A 17,836-nucleotide genomic window follows, 5' to 3' on the forward strand; every position below is an offset into this window, starting at 1 on the left:
AGCGTGAAACAACTCCCAGAGAAGGACCAGCCCTATCATTAGGCATAGTTGGCCCCTGGATAATCCTCCTGAGACCCTCAGCCATAACCCTCTCTTGCTCCTTGGTCTTTCCTAGATCCATCCCCCACATCTGATCTGCTACCTCAAGGGTAGAAAGAAGATGCCAGTCCTGTCGGCTTCTGCACCTGGGACTGAGAGGGTGCACCATCTTGTCCTTTACCTCAGGTGGCAAAATGTCTTGTGCTGGCCCTGGAAAGCAACAGAAACCACCAGATATTAACAAGACTGAAAAGGCATTTTAAAGGCCATTTAAGCTAGCAGCCACAAAAACATTACAGTTTAAGAACTAAAAGCCTGGCGAATGGAAAAATCCACCTGACAAAAAGGGAAAGGGTTACATCTGCACCATACATCTAAAGCCCATGCATGGCTTCCCCCTCCCAAAATAATCACGGGAACTGTAGTTTGTACCTCACAGAGGTATAATCCCCAGCAAACTACAGTTCCCAGGATTCTTGGGAGGGGGAGCTATGGGCTTTAAATGTTAGTGTGGGTGTGACTAAAGGTAGCAAAGTAGATGCCAGCAGGGCTGAAATCAAACTCTTCTTTGTCTCAGCACCCTACAGAGGTGTTCCATTACCTAGACCAGTTAACAAAAGTAAGCTTTGCTTGCCTACTATTTCTTAAAAGGGGTATGTTTGAACCACAGAACAAGCCCATTCCAATATCTCTGTGTGTTTTAACCTGCTATTACTTAATTCCTTTTGTCACATCTATAAAAGTGATGGCCAGATTCCATCTGGCATCAGTGGTGGACATCTTTAACACATCAGATTATTCAGGCTGGAAATCAGGAACTTTCAGGAATCAGATGGACTATTGTTATTTTTTACTCTTTCTTAATGCTAAGGATAGACTTCTATAATGGGGCTATGCTTGAAGACTATTGGAGAGCAGCTGGTGCAGAGCAACCAAATATGGTGGGCTGCCAAAATCACATGACATCACCAGTACTCTGCACTGGTCTCTGTCGGTTATCAGTTGCCAGGCAGCACTATTCCAGATGCTAGTTTTGATCTCTGAAACTATATGAAGAAAGAAAAAAAATGATTCCAAACTTTTCCAAGATCTATTTGTGCCTGCTGCCGGGAAACAGAATAACTGTGTACCCCTCAGAGATGTGTTCCTATTATTTGGAACACTTCACGCTGATGTGCTGCCATAGTTCTCTTTTCAAAATGTAGCAAAACTGGAAAATTGGCTGAAAGTCCAAAATCTGAGGTTTGATTTAGCTACTGAAGTGGTCTCTCTGTTTGCTTTGCTTCGAATGGCCAAAGTAGTCGTTGAAAAAGGGAGAAAGGGGTCTGTCTCTTTGGGAAAGAAGGTATCACTGGCTAAAGAAAAAAGTCACAGAGGGATTTTGTTGTTGCTTGAATTGTTGTGCTAGCAGAAGTCCCACAATGGGGAGGATCGTCAGAACCCCCAGAACAAAGTTTCCCGGACAAGAAACATTTTACCGTACCTACAGCTTTTTAAATTTTGTTGAGCATCGTAGCCAATACTAGTCCTACTCAGAGTAGACCTATTGAACTTAATGGGCATGACTAACTTAAGTCCATTGATTCCAGTGGGTCTGCTCTGAGTAGGATTTAGTGGTATATACGGTAACTCAAAATCATAACCTTGGCTACAATTATAATGAAGGATTTGCATGCCAATTGTTATAATAGAATTTGTGAAGAAGGTAGACCGGTGTTGGGAGGTGATATGGGGAAAGAAGGAGATGTGTTCTGTGGCACTGGTGTCCTGCTTCTGGGATTCCTATAGGCAAGTTGGTTGGCCACCATGAGAACAGGATGCTGGATTAGATTTGACTCCAGCAGGGCTCCCTCTTCTTTTGTTGTTCCATGTTCTCCATACAAAAGGTGTTTGGACCTTCATAAGCTATCCCATACTAGCAACATGCCTGCCAAATGGGGTGTGTGGGTGAGTGCCAGATTCAAGTTGGCCAGATCAGAGTGCTGTAGCAGTTAGAGATTTGGACAGGGTTGAGGAGACTCACCTTAAAATCACCCCTCAGCCTTGAAGTTGACTTCGGATGACCCTGAGCAAGTCATCATCTCTCCTGCTGCTGCTTCAGGACAAGAAGGCACTCAGGAGGCTTCTACATTTTTGCCTTGCTTCAACAATGGAATCTTTTCAACACGTATACATACGGAGAAACTGGAAAACCTTCCCAAGGGCACAACCATATTGTCAAGTGTTTTGCACCAAATGTAGACTTTCCCTCAGTAAAAGGTTAAAAGTGTCACAGTCACAGTGCATCTTTCATCATGGGAAAAATTCTGAGCCACCAGCTTTAAGATCATGGGCAAACGTCTGTATTAAAAGGAAAAATGCCAGTGTCTCTTCACATCAAAATCAGGTCACCAAAGATTTGGTTAAATACCTCATATGGCTTCTGGTGTTTTAAAAGGCCAAGGATACTGGTGAGCCTATCCAACAGCTGTGAGTTATGGAAATGTTGTGATGGACTGCATTTAAATTGGATCTGGTTTTCTCCTTCAAGGGATTGTGGATTGGCCAGGAACTGAAAATATGTACTCATCCAGATTAAATATCTGTCTAGAACTTTGCAAAGAGTTTCTGCCAGGCCATGCACTTGTTGCATAAAATCTGGAGAAGCCACTAACTCAATTGTTCTTCTTTATTTACATGAATTACATAAGTGAATCCTGTGTTATACATGGCTGGACAGAAAGGATTGCTTATTGTGAGTCAAACCTATTCCTAATATTGACTGCTATTAGAACAAGAAGCGTCTTACTTTAGGTTTGCCTTTGTGTAGCACATGTGTATGGTGTGAGTACCACGTTCACTTTTGACACTGTAAAAGACTGCCCAATATGTCTTTAGGTTGTCATTTACATGATGTAAATCAGCCTTCACCAACCTGGTGCCCTCCAAAAGTTTTGGAGTACAACTCCCATGCTGGCACTGGGTTGATGGGGGCTGTAATAAGTATTTATTGTGAGTGTGCTTCTGATGGCTGACATGCAATAGACTGGAAAACCAAAATGGTCGCCAGTGCAGTAAATACCAAATGCCCTCATGCTCAGGTATCTGTAATGAATCGTATTTGATGCTGTGAAAAACAACCTGCACAGTCTATTCAGTAGTCAGCTGGAAGTGCCTGTAATGTCAAAAAAAGGAAGTTGCACAGACCCTGTTTGCACCTACAGGCCACCTATGCAACATCTAATGCTTTGATGGTGTTTCCTGCTCGGCAGGGGGTTGGACTGGATGGCCCTTGTGGTCTCTTCCAACTCTATGATTCCATGATCCTTCTTCAATGTTCCACAGAAGCACCACCAGCCAAATGTGGAAGTGATTGCACAGGAGGTTGGTGGCACTAATGTCCAAATCTTCTCTGGAAGAGTGTAATGCTCACAATCCCTCTTCCTGTACACTTCATCCATAATAAAAAAAATTCCTTCAGTAGCACCTTAAAGACCAACTAAGTTTTTTATTTTGGTATGAGCTTTTGTGTGCATGCACACTTCGTCAGATACACTGAAACAGAAGTCACCAGACCCTTATGTATCTGATGAAGTGTGCATGCACACAAAAGCTCATACCAAAATAAAAACTTAGTTGGTCTTTAAGGTGCTACTGAAGGAATTTTTTTATTTTGTTTCGACTGAGACCAACACGGCTACCTACCTGTAACTTCATCCATAGTTAATTGACAGTTGTGGGTGAAGTTTCCTTGAATATAAACTCAGCTGATAGGACGTCTTTTATATAATGACACCAACCACAATCAGAAAATGGTAAGTTTCAAATGAGATCAGAAACAATGCTATTCCATTCCAATTGCAGGATTGCAATGAAGTCTCAGCAAAGAAGCCCCCAAAGTTCTCCAAATTTCCACCCATGAGCCTTTGAACCCTGCCCACAACCAAAGGTTACCCAGTGGTGGCAGTGGCAACTGGCAGGCCTCTATCCAAGGCCTCCATTCCTTACTGGCACCTGGAATGCCGAAATAGCAGCCTGCCAGGAAAGGAGTTTTCCAAACTGCTTGAGCAACAGCCTGCCAGGAAAGGAGTTTTCCAAACTGCTTGAGCAAATTAGCAGGGAGCCCAGAAAGCTTCATGCCTCAAGGCTTCTTGCTAATCCCAGGTGTATTCCAGGTGTGAGGAACCCTGGGACATGTACTGAATACATAAGGACCCAGAAAAAGCATATGCCCTGGGGCCTCCTGGCTGACATGCTCATGCTCAGAAGTTCAATCTGTAATGTAGCCAACTATTATGAGCAGAGTGATGGTGTTGCCAGCATCTGCTCCTTCCAATAATTTGCCAGGGATACATCAACCTCCTCCATCAGTTTGCCATCCATTGCTTTTCTCCCAACTCTGGGATGTGAAAGAAAAACAGATATGGCTGATGACTTGAAAATTGCCAGCGTTCTATCTCTGCTGTGTTCACCTGCTTGTCCTGTCCCTCTCCATGCCTCATTGGGAACCAATGATGCAGCTATAACAGTCTGATAGCATGACTCCATGTTGCTTTTTGTCCACCATTTAGCAGACTCCAGTGATCTGGGCTTTGTGGTTGAACAAGACCTTGGTCTAGTTAAATGCAGTTAAGACTTTAGTGAACTTCAAAATATAATCACAATATAATTAAATTTTGTGTTTGTGTGATACATTAGGCATGCGCCTATCTTCACTGAGCATGTGCAGTTTTGCATTTTAAGCTCACATAAATCCTAGCACCATCATGATAATAGGAAAAACATGGTGTTTGCAAATGCTGCTCTGCTGCTCTGCACATTTGATTGGGAATACTGTGGTGACATTAGTGGACTCTGTCATGCCAAAGCCTTGCCCTGATGCTGATCCAGAGCCTGTTTGTTGCTGCCCTGATCATCTGCTGCTCTTTGGGTGGTCAGTTCAAGACACCTGGGCTGTGGAGCCCAGGACCATATCTCTGCATCATTGTCTGTGGCACCTTTAAAGACCCACAAAGTCAAAGGGCTTTCCAAACATGGGTCTCCAGCTGTTTTTGGACTACAACTCCCATCATCCCTACCGGTAGTTAGCAGGACCAGTGGTCAGGGATGATGGGAACTGTAGTCCAAAAACTGCTGGAGACCCAAGTTTGGAAAGCCCTGCACTACGGCATGAGCTTCTATTATAAGCTTATACTATAAACCTATCTATCATCAAGTCTTCGGGATACCTGTCCCTATGTGTATTCATTAAATGTTTGTGACTGTCAAATAATTCCATCTTTATCCATGTTTCTGGGTGACTGGTTACAACAATAAGTTTCCCATGTTGGCACCATCCAAGTGTTTGCTGTTGCTATAGCTGGAAGTTCTTTTTAAAAAATGCTTAGATAATTTGTATATTCCAGCAATACTTCTGATTGGTCACACACATCTGGGGATCAAATGCTGATCATTACCAGACTGGGTAATGTTGTCTGCTGGCATTTACCAGAGTGGTGGTAATAAGTTATATCCTAGGATTTCAACAAGGCTATTTCTAATTCTCTCAAGTTTCCATTTTTCTTGCAGATGGGGCATTTGAAAATAGGGCATTAAAATATTTAGAGGCTGATGTAAGTGAGCAATGTTAAAGCTATGTGCTTCAAATAACTGCAAGATGCCTTGTTTAGCAAAGAACATATCTACCATGTTGATTAGCATCACACAAAAATAAAAATAAAAGATACAGTAGTGTAACTGGATGGCATAATCATTCTGTTGATGTGTTAAATTTCGCTAGTTTTCCAGAGACTGTATTATCGTTTGCTTTGCGGTATGTTGCATGGCGTTCTTTTCTATCCTATCATTTTAGCAGTTATATAACTGTTCTTTCACTTCATAGTGCAATTATAATATGGTCAACCTGAGTCACGTCAAGTAACTGGAGCAATTGCTATCTTTAAACGGTTTCATATGTGGCCAGTCATGTGACTCCTGCTTTTGGCATTGTCATTGGCTGCCTGAGTTTCTCTCAGACAAAATATTATAATACAAAAGCAACAAAATTCCCTTCACTGGATAGCCTGGATGTCATCAGAAGCCACGCAGCACTTCAGTAAAAATGCTTGAATGATGATGAAGGTAGAATGAAGCAGTTAATTTGATTTTGTGACATGTTGTATGACCTCTTCAAATCAGTTGCTTGGGGAAAATCTAACCCAATAATTTTACAGTGTAGTTTTCAACTTTAACTTCATAAGAGTGACCTGTGGTGGTAGGGTGTGTCATTTTAGGGCCCTTTTTGCAGATTTCTTCAGTGAGGGGGCTTAAAAATAAGTTTTTTGAGTGTGAGGAATTCAAATCTGCTATTATTTTTGTGTTAGGCCATTGAACTTGGCAAATCTACATTTGGTTAAAAAGCACACAAACTGCTCTAAAAAAACCCCAAAGAATTTTAATGTTACCTTCTGAATATATCAGGTAATATTATATATATATTTAGTTTCTCTGTATAAAACATATCCTGCTAAGCATACAACATGACCTTGTAATCGTAAAACGAGATTAGAAAGTAATGACATCAGTTAATAAGAAATGTAAACAAGTTTAATAAAGTCTTGCTTTGGTTTGGTTTTGGACATCAGCCGCCAACTTGCTTCTGGGCCTCTGATGTAGCCCTCATGTTCCTCATGCATGCTTCCTCTGTGGCTTGTTTCACACACCTCTCATAGAGTGAGCATGACAGGGCCACTGTGAAACTTGCATGGGCTCCTCAATGAACTTCTTTACTTCTGCTGTAGTAGGTTTACGTGTCAAAGGAGGTTCATATACCCCATCAGACTAGCTATTAGCCCCCACGGATGAAGCACCGGGGTTGATAGAAGGTGTCTTCCTTGGACGTACAGAAAGATCTCCTAGTCATCATCTCTTCCCCTCAAGTCAATCTTTTGGACACTAGATCTCCTTTCCTCACAAGTGTGTCTGGATTATTGCTTCGTTGAATGCATACCATGCTGAGCACTTGATGGCTAGCAAAGCAGCAACCACTACAGCCTTCTTTTGCAGCCTAACTCGCTGCAGCTGAAGCAAGATCTGGCATGGGCCTTCCACCCATTAGTGTTTTACTTTGATGTTGAACCAGCAGGGGTAGTACATGCAAGCAATGTATTCCACTATCAGTCTTAAGTTAATGAGGGTTTGTCCCTTAAGGCCAAGTTTTGAAACAAAGTCTGTTTGCTGTTGTCGGCCGGCTGGAATGGCTTATTGAAAGGAGAGTCCACAATCACCCGAGAGAGACCATTCCAATGTCAAACAGCTCTTACTGTCAGAAAGTTTTTCCTGGGGTTTAGTCAGACTTTCCTTTCTTGTAACTTGAAACCATTGTGGTTTTGTACTTTTTATTGATGAGAACGTGGCTTTATGAAATAGAGATGTTAAAATAGAAGCTTGTGGCAACACAACTTTTATTCATTTTATTCATAAGGAAAGCTAACTGAAGGTTACTCTTTTTTAAGTTAGTGGGTCAACAGAGGGCAGCACATTCTTAAGGATACCCCTTACTGGTAGTAGTAGGAGAGAAAACAAAATATATATCAGTCTAACAACATTCCATGGGAAAACTGTTTCATTTGTTTCTGTCTAGTAACGCAATGGTTATAATAAATCTTCCTTAACTACCCGTATGAATTGAGTAACATGAGATGTTTACTGCATTGCTAGGAGATAATGAAGCCAGAGCGTGGGCATAACAAAGTGAATGGTCAGGTCAGATTTATGCTTTATTAAGTTTAGTTCCTTGTGCAAATTTCTTTCAAGCTTTAATAAACATTTATATTTTTGTTACTAAACAGACCCAATTTACCTTGTAAATATATATATATATAATTTGCAATTATGGTCAGCACAGGGAGTTCTTGTGCAGGAAAACACCTGCAGACAGAAAACAGCATGCTTCTTCTGTGATTGCTATGGTACAGTGGCCAGAGTGTTGGAGATCCTGGTTCAAATGCCCTTTTAGTCATGAGGCACATTCGGTGATCTTTGAGCAGTTGCTATCTCTCAGCTTAACCTATTCATCTCCCTTGCAGGGATAAAATGGACCATTCATGCTGCTGTGGACTCATGGAATGATGAGAGTGATGAAAATGCAATAGATAAAACTCTTGTTCCTTCTGAGTGTAAAAGAATGTTCATTATTGTTTTAGTCCATAATTTTTAGATGCCCAGCCCACTTTTTACTAATCTATTGGTGGATTTGGGTTTCACAAAACAGAAGGTCATCACTTGCCTTTATCCCTAAAAGACACAAGAGATGTCAAAAGAAAGGTGACCAATGGCATATAGCATGTCCCAAATGTATATATGTGTGGGACATACTTTTGTTGTTGGCATCTGTCTGTCTTGAGAGACAATGAAGTGGGCTTCCAGGGGTGAAGTCAAACTGTGGTCCAAAGGAAAGCAGAGCAATACCTTTGGCACCAGCTTGGCTGCAGGAATCGCAGGAAGGAGGCTTACAAGGCACCATCCAACTGTTTTAGGGACTCCACTCCGGATTTCTGTAGGGTTTCTCCTTCGCTTTTGCTTCTCTCAAATATATCCCACAAGGCAGCGGAGCTTTAGGATCAGAGTTTTCCTTCTCCTAGACGAGCTATCTTCCCGGGTTGATGAGCTCCATCTGCCCCTATGTGGGATGTATAATACTACCATATAATATGAGGTGTTGTTTTTGCCTCTCATAAAGTTGCAGAGCAGTGAATGGCTTGTTTCTGTTGCATTGTGACTGTGTTAAAGTTTATCATCTCTTCTTTTTCAATATACTGTAATGCCTTTCCATAAAGCAATGTTCAAGGGTGCATTACTCCACAGAAATGAATCAATGTTGCCCTCTCAAGGGCCAGTCTGGTAATGTTAAGGAGAGCTGTAAATGCAGGTGTTCCTATATCTTGTTCTTATTAAGACTCCCCTGCTCATTATTGTCTCAGATCCTTGACATCACACGCAGCAGTAATTGTCCAATTTTGTAGCTGAAGAGGCATACAGTACTTAAATTATTGTGCTTCAAAGGATGTTCACAAGTGATGTGCCAAAGTTATAAAGAATACTTCTTAGGCTAATATACAGTGGTAGTCCTCCTACTCAGAATAAATCAGATGAAATCAATGAATTACTTTTTCAGTAGGTCTACTCAAATTACGAATTCGTTGAATATCGCCCATGTAAAGCACTTAAAACCTTTTAAGTATTGTACAGAGGGTAAAACTGAGGTGGGGAATCCTTTTTGGATTTGTGGGCCAGATTCCGATCTGTCCTTACCCATGTGAGCCAACTTTGACAGGTGGGAAGGACAACCCACTTGTCAATCACCTGAAGTCATTTTGTTATCAGATCATTGACACCCTTGCACAGCACTTTCCAAACACCTGACTGTCAGCACGCTGTCTGGCATTTGGGAACTGCAGGACAAGGGGCTTTGCCAGCCCTATGCTTGGTAAAAGATAAGTCAGTCCCTATCTGCAGTCTCACACTGTAATATACACAACACAAAAGGAAAAAGGAATGGGGAGGGAAGAGGAAAGCAAGCACTTGAGCAGAGTTCAAGTTTAGCAGTAGACACATCTAAGCCAAGTAGAAATACAAAATTTAGTATGTTCAAAAAAATTTTTTTTTACTTTTGAATCAGAGTTTTTGTTCTCATTTAGCACTGGATAGGAATCCATCTATATAAATAACTACGTTCTATAAGAATTGCCAGTTACAACTCTCAGAAATCTGAGCATTCTTAAGCTGCAATGATTTTGGAGCCCAATTTTAATGGGAATATTCTGCAAGTATTATTGTTCTTCAATAAAAATTCTGCTTCCCATTATTAAGTAATAAGAAAATACATCAGTGGTATTTTATGCCCTTGCTTAAAATAAGTAGCCTATTAATATTGTAGCACGTTATTTTCTGCTTCAGAGTTCTCACTTCCCTTTATATGTGTGCAGTTCTGATTTGAATACAGGGGCTCCACTGAACTTACTCACTATATTTCTATACCCATGCTGAGAAATCTGATTTTCAGTAAATGGGTAGAAACCAACTGTTTTTCATAAAAATATAAAATAGCTGAAAAACAACACCCTTCTCTTTTTTTAATTAATGCAAGTGATTGCACACATAGCAAAGACGATTAATGTTGAGAATATACAGCCTACAACAAATTGCCAAAACAATGCCAAGCAAATGTGACCATGTCTAATCAATCAATATATGATTCTGTTAGCGGTGTCCTGGTCTTAATTACCGTCAGCTTTCGGAATACTTGGCGTCCGTAATACTACCAAAGGATGGAGTCTGTGTTTGAAAAGACTTTTACATAACAGAGATCTTCCAGTTTATGAAATAACTATGCTCTTTTTCCTCACTTCAGGACATATGACCCTGTTCCAGGGATCTGAGCACTTAGAAAGTTGAAAATACTTCAAAGCTAAAACACTTTCTGAAAAGAAAAGAAAAAAACCTCTTCTAAAAATATTTGGAGAATAAAAACCCCATAAAACCTTTTAATACAATAAACACAGCTGATTTAGAGCTAGACAGTGTTAGTTATGTGTTCTGTTCTGGATGTTTTGATCACATGCATTTGCAAGAGCAATTTTAACCAATTCCAATGGTGTAGGCAATAGAAGAAAACTATTTATGAGCTGTTGCCATTATTTATTTTAATTGAGACATGCTGTCTTTTGGAAATTGATCCAGGAACATCTGTACATATGCCAAAATGTTCACTTCTCATCTTGATTACTTTTGTAATGAGAAAATATATTTCTGGTATCTTATTACAGTAATATGGCCTTTCATACCATACCATACCATACCATACCATACCATACCATACCATACCATACCATACCATACCATACCATACCACAGTTGTCAAAGTCAGCTCTCATAAGCAAGGTATGATTTATTTGGCTCTTCAACTGACAGGAAGCACCTTTGTTGGCTGTGACCAGCAACGTTTCTAATTTAAGCCAACATAGCATCATGTAATCATATGCTCTGCTTTTGAGATACTTAAGTAAGCTGAAAGGTTTTCAGAAACATATCAAAGCTGACATGTGGAAGAGACAGCAGCACACAGATTGAGCAGATCAGAGATTGTGCAGAATTTAAAATGGTGAATTAATACTGGTTTGGAAAACTTGTCAGTCTAATTGCAGTTAGTTTGTGGCCATGTATACTTAATGTTGATGTCTTATATCTTGCCCTTTTTTTGCATGTTTTATTAGTAGTTTGATATTTTTGACACGAGGATGCTGTGAGAAACATGGGTAATGCTGTCTGCTAAAGGGTCCAAACAGTGCTCATTTTAGTGCATAGTTAGTGCCCAAGGGAAGGCTGACAACAACTATTTGGTTGGGCAGTATAGAAGAGAAGCTGAGTATATATTTATTCGTTTAAAGCATTTATAAGCCATCTTTCCTCAATGAGTCTAAGGAGCCTAAATTCATAAGTTAAAACAATAACAAGCTTAACATCAATTCGACAATAGCATTGCATGCCATAAAGCAGCCATAAAACACTAAAACAGCATAGAGAAAACAGTTTAAAAACAAAAACACAGCACCCCTCACAAATAAATTAACCACAACTATTAAAACCACTTCAAAAAGGGAGCAACTATTTATGACCCCCCCCCCCCCAACCTCCCTTTGACAGGTTTCAGCCATCTTCCGGAAGGCCATTAGAGAGGGGGCGAGGTGAGCTAAAATTCCTTTTACGGATTCTTTTTTAGACGGCTTAAACACGGTGATTCAGTGTGCCTAATCCTCCAGGCAATACAGGGGAACCAATTGCATCCGTGCTGGCTCTTGTTGGTTCAAGGGCAGGCTGGAGATCAGCACAGATGGCACGTCCAAAGGAATGACGGCTACACGTACACACGTACACACAGGCTTCTTGGCTTCTCTTCCTTTCGGTTCTCTCCACCCCTACCGACCAATCTCAGATTCAAGTTTAGTGTTAAATCACTAAACCAGCCTTGGGGAAAGCTGGTGTCTAGACAGCCCCTTCAGCTATTGCAACAAATAAAGTCACAAGCCCAAAGGTGCACATGGGCAGGAAGTGCTCCTTTATGCTATTTCAGTCTCAGACGTCGTCTGGTGGTAACAAGATATTCTTTAGCTTTATTAAGGAATAGTAAATTGACCTACAAGAATTGGACATTTCTCCCTCCCCCTTTGGGCTGTATACAAGGGGGGAGAGGGAGGGAGAGAGAGAGCATCAAACCACCTTCCAGTTTGAAAGATGACCCCTTCATTGGATTGCATTTCTTTTAGCTGAGCTGAAGGACAAGAATGGCCCCTCTCTTCAACATAACCTTAATTCCTCCTTCCTCCCACATACCCTTCTAAAACAATTGTAATGTTCCTGAAGCTTTGGTGTAGAATGTGTAGTCACCTTTTCGCACCCACGCTCTGCTGGGCTCAGGACAGTCCGTTGGAAAGCAATATTCCGTTTCTAATTGAAGCACCCTAATGAACAGATGCTGCTAGTTTGTTTTGAAGCATGTGAACTGCATATTTTTATATGTCAACTGTCACCCAGAGGCACATGCTGTCCTTAAACTGGGCACAAAGCTCCCACTTAGCTTCCAGCTTATCAGACACTATTAAAAGCCAGGGCTTTGGGAGCTTGGAGTTCCACAACAGGAGGAAAATCAAAGGGCGTTTTAGTGGCTTCCCCTCTGATCTGTAAGAATATCAGAAAATGGATCTTTGACATACTGGCATTAGACAACTGCTTCACCTACCACCTACCAGTAGTTGCTTATTGCTGGTACAGGAAAAGGTAATGCAGTAAAACAATGGAAAGGTCACAGGCAGTGGTGAACAGCCAAAGGCAGATGCTGATGAAATATTGCTTTCTGTTTTTTGGAATAGCCTTTACCTTGCACCAGGGATCACAGTACACGAGAGACTGTTTGCTCTTCCTGCTCACTGTTTGCCCTGGCTTGGCCTCTCCAACACACAACCTGAAACATGCTCGTGCTTCAATGGATACCACAACCCAACACACACACACACATTTTATTTATCTGTTGCATTTATATCTTACCTTTTCTCTAAGGCGCTCCAAGTGGTGTACATGATTCTTCCCTTCCCTGTTCATAAAAACAACCCTGTGAGGTAGGCTGGACTGAGAGGCAGTGACTGGCATAAGGTCACTCAGTGAGCTTCATGGCTGAGTCAGGATTTGAACCCTGGTCTCCCTTATCCTAGGCTAACACTTTAACCACTACACCCCACTGGCTCTTTTGAACAGAGGAGTGGTGAAAGAGTTTCTATGAGCATGGCAATGACTAGTGCAGGGGCTTCCCCGCCCCCCATTGATGGTATGGCTGATGGGAATGGGGGTGCATGCCTACACCAGTTTGTAGTCTAGTCTCTTTTTTTGCTTTTTTTTGGTGATGGCCCCCAGCCTCCCAAAAAAAGCTTAGGGGGGGGGAATGCTATTTCTATTTCCGCTCCAACCCTCCCTGCAAAGTCTGCTATTTCTTGAGAACTGCTACACCTATTTTTCTGAGATTTTACAAGCTTCGTCCCCACCGAAGGGGTTACTATGCCTGCAATTTGCATCCAATTCTATCAGAAAATTTTAAAAGTTGGAGGCTTTTTTTCTTAAATGAAAAACAATCTCTGCATGAAAACTCCTAGATGAATCACCCTTAATTTGCCAGGTTTGGTCAGCTTGGAGGTGGGGGCTCATTTGCCTGCAAATTTCATCCACTTATGTGAAAAGGAAAAAAAAATAACAATCCTTTTTAAATTCTCCATTACAGCCAAAGGGGCTAAAAACAGAGCTTCAGATTTAACAGATCCGATTTGGACCTGAATGATAAATCAAATCAGAATGACAAGGACCTGCTTTCAAATGCTAATTTTGAACAAAGGCAAATTTTGTGGTTGCTGAAAACTCCTATGATATTCTATGCTTTTTCTACCTAACAAAATAAAATGACTAGAAATTGAAACATTCGTGATAGTTATTAATTCCAACTCCATTTCAAAAAAAAGTCTTATTCATGGAAGTACTCAACATATATTAGCTGTTTCTTGGAAAGAAGGTTCTGATATGCATTTCTGTCCAATGGTTAGTGTGTTTCCACTTTAAGAAGAATAAATGTGTTGAATTCAGAGCAGACCATCTTCTGCAGTTCCACCAATTACTCCAACTTCAGTAGATGGTGCTGTTCCCGTATCTTTCAGTGGAAGTTCTCCTACCATCAGATGGTATCACCTGAAGTACTAGTTCTTTGGCCTCAGCACATCTGACTATGCCAGAAATCTCACTGTTCTAAACATTGACCTTTTACTGGAAATGAAACCAAAAGGTTGAAGAAAGTGAATCCTGGATCATAACAGTAAATAAAAGCAAAAGCAGGTAGTATCAATGGTAACTATCAGTTTGTAACTAAATGCCCACACCCAACTATATTTCCAAGCTCTGGGGTCACCTGGGTTATTTTAGTTGTGCAACTGCAGAAGTTGTCTTTGATAAATTGTTACCGGTATCTCCTACTTTCCTACCAAAAGTAGGATACGTATTTCATTGTGCAAACTAATTTGTACTTGGGGGGGGGGTTCTGATTCTGCCCTAAGCCAGTCTCTAAACCGTCATTTGCTGCTAGCTATTCTTTTTCACAAGAAAAAAACTCAGAATACCCAAATAAGGCAAAATGTTTCAAGCATTTTTTGAAATGTTACATTGCTCTCACAAAATCTGCAGGTGCTGGTGTGTAAACAAGCAAAGCTAAACCCAGCTGCTACCACCACTTTGAATTATAATTATGTTTCAGATGAAAATCCCTAAAGAAATAAATAGAGATGAGGGCCTCTTTAGATGTACTTACAAAAGCTGGGATGTTTTGATGCATACTCAAACACATAACCAAAGTGATGTATCACTTACCGGTAGGTCTGTAAGTACAGTATATTCTCAACCATTACTTTAACATTACTACTATTACAGAGCAATTGAAAATCATCATATCCTTTCGTAATAGCATTAGAGATAGTAGAAATGGTTCTGGACTTTAAAGTAATCATGATGTCTTTTTTTACAGACTAGAACATGGGTAGGCAAACTAAGGCCTGGGAGCAGGATCCGGCCCAATCGCCTTCTAAATCTGGCCCGCATCTCTGGGTTCTTTGTGGGGCCTGCCTGGTGTTTTTCCATCAGTAGAATGTGTGCTTTTATTTAAAATGCATCTCTGGGTTCATTGTGGGGCATAGGAATTTGTTCATTCCTCCTCCCCCCAAAAATATAGTCTGCCCCCCCCCAAGGTCTGAGGGACAGTGGACCAGCCCCCTGCTGAAAAGGTTTGCTGACCCCTGGACTAGAACATGCTCAGACTCACTCTAAGGTATTAAGGAATAAAAAAAATACCCCCAGAAAGTTATGGAAAGTTGGAAAACAATAGAAATGGCAAGTAACTACTTTGATGAAGCGTGTGTGATTGAGAGAGGGGGTGGGAAAGAGAGAGAGAGAACAGAAGCAGGTTGTTATGGAAGTTATAGCAGCAGTAATAGCAAACATATGTAATTACAATAGGAAATAGGAATGAAGAGAAATGACCATACTTTACCATCCTACATACATAGACATACTGTATACAACTGAAGGTTTCAGATGTAGCTGACAGATAAATTCAGAGCATAAGAAGTAGCCATATGAATATGTTACTTTATTTTTTAAATCCCAGTAAACTGCATATTGTGTAAACGAACACATGGTGGTACATTTCCTCTGAAGCTTCATGCATATCTACTTGGGTGGTTGAAGTAATTCAAACTTTGCCTAAGGCATGTAGTTATCTAGGAGGAATATCATGCTTGGTAGGTGTTGTTATTTATAGTTTGTACACTATTTGAAGAACATTAAGTGCTTCTCTAATCTCTGCCTTTCTTGTACATGAGAATCATGTTGCAGTACATGATGGGGGTGAACTATTTGGTACATCTTGGAAATAATGCTCAAGTGAGAGTAGCATGACCAAAAGCTAGAAAGACCATAAATAAAGAAGCTATCTGGCTTCTTAACTGAGCATTTAGCTGTAGCTTCGAAAGTGTGGCACTGAAGAAAGCCAGAAAAAATGGAAAACATATTCTGCATTTCTTAGATCTCAGGCAATAATAAGCCACAGGAACGTTTGTTACCGTACAGTAATTACATAAAAATCAATAAGCCTTAGTAACAGACCTTGTGGGAGTGGCAAAGTCCTAGCTTGCAATCAGAAGGTCCCAGGTTCAATCCTTGGAAACACTTGTTTTATTTAAGGATCAGCTACTTTGTAAAAGGTGATGTGAAAGACCTGTATCTGAAACCAGCTGTTGCCAATGAGCAGCCGCAGCTCTGGACTAGATGAATAAATTGCTATGGTACATGGAAAGCGGGTTACTAGCAAAACTCATAAATAGCAGTGGCAACTAAATTATTTCATGACTATTGCTAGTCCAATTTTGATGCTATTCTGCTAATGATAGAATTACTTCTGCTTGTATTTTGTTGAAGCATTTACAACTCTCAGCCTTAATCAGCATTGTGGCTGATGCTAATGTTATCAACCAGCATTTAAGATACTGCTGTCCAACGTATCTTTTCACATTATTCAAGGGTACCATTGCAGTCTCAAATTTACCCATTCCAGAAAGGTTTAATATCATGGTAATTTACTTAGTTCCAAAGAGGTTTACTATCACTACATAACAACCGAGCATAAATACAATCTGCTACAGATGATAATCTGCAGACAATCTGCTACAGACGTGGGTGGCGCTGTGGGTTAAACCACAAAGCCTAGGGCTTGCCAATCAGAAAGTCGGCAGTTCGAATCCCCGCGACGGGGTGAGCTCCCATTGCTCGGTCCCTGCTCCTGCCAACCTAGCAGTTCGAAAGCACGTCAAAGTGCAAGTAGATAAATAGGTACCGCTACAGCAGGAAGGTAAACGGCATTTCCGTGTGCTGCTCTGGTTCGCCAGAAGCGGCTTTGTCATGCTGGCCACATGACCTGTCAGCTGTACACCGGCTCCCTCAGCCAATAACGCGAGATGAGCGCCGTAACCCCAGAGTCAGTCACGACTGGACCTAACGGCCTTGGGAAACTGAACTGTAATAGTAATGGCTAAGTAATGCCAGTAGATGGTGCTGTGGTTACATTAATCTCTTATCACAGGGAGACACTAGGGTTGGAATGTTCAGTGTTGTTTTTTGGTCTGTGGTTTTAGGAATGTGAGTTCTGTCCACAATAATCCTCTGGGTTCAACCTGAACTGTGGCCCAGGAAATCCTTCAGAAATAACCTTGGAAGCTACCCTGACCATTTTCTTTTGGAACATGCTCCTTCTCTATAAATCTGTTTGTTGTGCAATGTGAAAGCAGTGCAGTTGTTTCCTCTGATTAATTGCAGCAAAAAACAATAACAACCCAAAAAAACCCTTGATGATCAATCCAAGCTCTGACATGTTTCAGCTTCACTTGAAACATGTATAAGGGCCGGAGACCTTGGAGTTGCCTCAACAGCCCTGAGTCCTCACTTGAAAGCATTTATTATGACTTTATGATGTTTATTAGAATGGACATATTTGGGGCACTTTTGGCTCAGAGTCCTGGCTTGGTGGAGAATGACAAATTACCTGCTGTTTAGCAGCTTTAAATCTATCCGATTCTAAAGATGGAAACTGAGTAAATAACAAGGCTCCCCCCTGTGCCAAGTTCACTGGTTTTATCTAAAAACACCAATCAGGAACTTTTTGTGTGATAATGTTTATTTTATTTTCACATACTGCCCCTGGAGA

Source organism: Zootoca vivipara, chromosome 1 (genome assembly GCF_963506605.1).
Source record: "Zootoca vivipara chromosome 1, rZooViv1.1, whole genome shotgun sequence".
Classification (NCBI taxonomy): domain Eukaryota; kingdom Metazoa; phylum Chordata; class Lepidosauria; order Squamata; family Lacertidae; genus Zootoca; species Zootoca vivipara.